The sequence below is a fragment of the Teleopsis dalmanni genome, chromosome 1, assembly GCF_002237135.1.
Source record: "Teleopsis dalmanni isolate 2A chromosome 1, ASM223713v2, whole genome shotgun sequence".
Classification (NCBI taxonomy): Eukaryota; Metazoa; Arthropoda; class Insecta; order Diptera; family Diopsidae; genus Teleopsis; species Teleopsis dalmanni.
In genome coordinates this window covers 222,652,551-222,655,819 of record NC_051846.1, presented here as the reverse complement: position 1 = coordinate 222,655,819, position 3,269 = coordinate 222,652,551, and positions in this window count along the sequence as shown.

The window sequence follows — 3,269 nt, the reverse complement described above, 5'->3', positions numbered from 1 at the left end:
ATTAAAGCTAAATGCAATGAAATTAAGCGTCGCTTTGGACAATTGTACTGGCTACTCTGCTCGAAATCAAAACTAACACTGGAAACTCCTAGTAACTCCTAGTATACTCCTATAGAAACTCCTAGTATATAAAACAGTAATCGCTACAATATGGAAATATGGAGCCGAAATATGGGGCACAGCATGCAAATACAACATTCAAATACTGCAAAGACTACAATCAAAAATACTTAGGACTACTATCAACGCTGAATGGTACATCTCAAACTATGACATTCATCGCGATTTAAAGATACCCTTCGTTGCAGACGTTATCCGAAAAAGTAGTAAAAAGCACAAAGACAGATTACTTTTCCATCCTAACTCAACAATGAGGCAGCTACTTAATGACGAAGCCACACATAACAGAAGATTGAAGCGCTTATTTCCATCAGAACTAGCAATATTATAATAATCTAACAAATATATTCATAGTAAATTCATAGCAGTCTATTTCATTGACTCATTTATTATATCATCTATCCATTAATTTTAATTATTTTATAATATTTAATTTATTTAATTTAAAGAAAAGTTTTCTTTTTCTTTTATCCACTATTAATAGTTCACTCATGTAATTCTTAATCTTGTTTTTGAATTATTACTTGAAGTTCCATTATGTAAAAATGTATAGTAAATGCTAAATCTTGGCAGTTGGCAGTATAATAAAGGGAAGCAAAAAAAAAAAATTTTTTTATGCGAATAAATGAATAAATGCGATATAAATGAAAGTGTGAGTAAAAATAATAACTATCTTAAAGAATATAAAAATAAATTTAATGAAGCGTTAAAAGTTAATGAAAATTAACTTAAATCTCTATTTAAATCTATCGAGACTAAATATTCTGATAGAATCTACACTCTGATGAAAAGTTCAAGAAACATACGTAAATAAATTTACTGCGCTTGAACAAAAAATTGTGTTCTCTGTTACTTTTTCTTTTTTGAACGGGAGAAAAGCTCGAAAGTCTTGTCAGTGACGGATTTCAACCGCCCTAAAAACTCCCCTTGTCCGGACGGGTAGCTCCTCCAGAAACCATCGTTAGGTTACGTCTGAAAGCTTCCTTAGCAAAACCTCAAATCGTTAGTCTGGTCGTCTTGTCAGTTACCGTCCATTTGTTTGTAGAAGCATCTGACAAAGCTTGCATCAGGAGAAGTTTACCTCATCGCGTCCTCTCTTAATCCATATTTCTACGTTAGGGATGAATAAGCAGATTCACCTTCCCTTGTTCGAACTCGACAATTTGCGTTGCCAGGTCTGAATTGTTTCCCTTCTGGCGTGCTCTCTGCTAGCTCTATCGTACCGTATTTCGCAACTCGATCGTGATCAGCTCGATTGGCGACATGCTGGCCAAGATACCAATGGCGTCTCCTGACAGTATTTTATAGGCGGTGCATTGACTGAATGCAGGCCACGTAAGTAGACATCTTCAAGACGAAGGAATACTCGAGCCGCACACAACATGATCGAGCTCGAAACTGTTGCTAGAACTCTGCACTTGCTGGTCCGAATTCCCGCGGTGTTTAACATAATTCTCGAGAGAGCCATGACTGTTCTGTTCGCTTTCGCTTTTGTGGCCAAAAGATGTTCTCTGAAACGAACTTTTGCGTCCCTAAGCACCTTTGGGTAGAGATCGGGGTCTTCTGCTCCGCGATCTCAAGACCGTTCATAGTCAGCTAACAAGCGACTCTGCCTACTGATTCAGAACACCTGACTGTTATTTCCACAATGTTCTAAGTGATCACCGCTACTGCCAGATCATCCGCACAGCCAATGTTAGTGTCCGCCGTTGTGTGTCTTTTTTCTACCTCGATTTGCTCTCTAACCTTTTGTGTGTTGTACTTACGGCATGATACAAATATCGTGACTTCTTTGAAGTTTATTGAAGTGAGTTTCTTGTATTCTATGTTTAGTTGTACAAAAGTGTTCTGTATTTACAAGGACGAACACAAGAACGGAAGGAAGTAAAAGGACTCAAGGAAAGAAACTTGATCCAATGCCTTTAGCAACAACTGTAACTTCGAGAGGTAAAAAATATAAAGAAAGCCCTAAACGTATGGGCTCTAAAGATACACCGGTACCTAAAGAGGCAAACCATCTCATTCGGTAAGGCTTGAAAAAATGAGAACAACATACAGCCGAAAAAAGGATTCGCAGTTAAAATAAGTCTAGCAAAAGGTGGTACTGGTAAAAAATGTAGAGCGGACAGTAAATCGTAACCGAAATTCATGTCTAGTAATGCAAAAATTACTGTATCATCTCTGAAAATTACTGTGAAGTGATACCACAGTCATTAAACTGGGAGGTACTCAGCTGATTACGTGCATCGGGTATAGTATACCCGGTGTTCACTTAATGACAGCTTACCTGTGAAGGGCAGCAGGCATCGAAAACGAAAAGTTGCTATAGCTGATGATAAGCAAAAAATCGAGGAAATCAGAATTTCACCTCATTATAGTCAGTGCATTGATGACCTCGACATGACGCTGCTAGACTTGGTACTCAGGAACAACCTGAGTGCAATACTGGTCCAAGAGTCTTGGCTTTTAAATAATCGGATTTGTGGTCGAGCCACTAAATACACACAGGTAATATGGAACGTTAGATGTGATAACCCAGAAAGTTGTATTATATTAAACAAAAATCTAAATTGCTTATGTCTTTCAGAATCCCTTTCCTGGAACATAGTAGCAGTCCAGATTCATACTACATTAAAACGGGAGAGCATCGTTTATAGCCCGCACACCGGCCGCCGCGCCCCTGGTATCCACCGAACAACGAAACTCAGTAGAGTTTCTGTGCACATGCAGATTGATGGACTAGTGTAAGAAAAAAACACTACCGCTTACACTCGGTTGCGATGCCAATGCACATAACGAGGTATGGGGGAGCACTAACACCAACAAACGGGGCGAGTATCTTTTAGAATTTATAGTTAGAAGTAAATTAGAAATTTTGAATATAGGAAACACACTAACCTTTCTAACTCGTCGATGTCAGACCACAGAATGTTTGTCCTAGGACATCATACTGAGAAAAATACCAGGCTAACTTAGTGGTTAACCTAAGCCAGTAGAATATATATTCAGTATGTAGCGCAGCTGCAATCTATAATTATAAATCTCAGCAACGCCATTACTGATGTATACGAGAACAGCTATCCTATAAGCTCAATAAAATCAACTAAGGAGCAGTAAACTTACAGTATTGAGAATAGCGACTCGAAGGC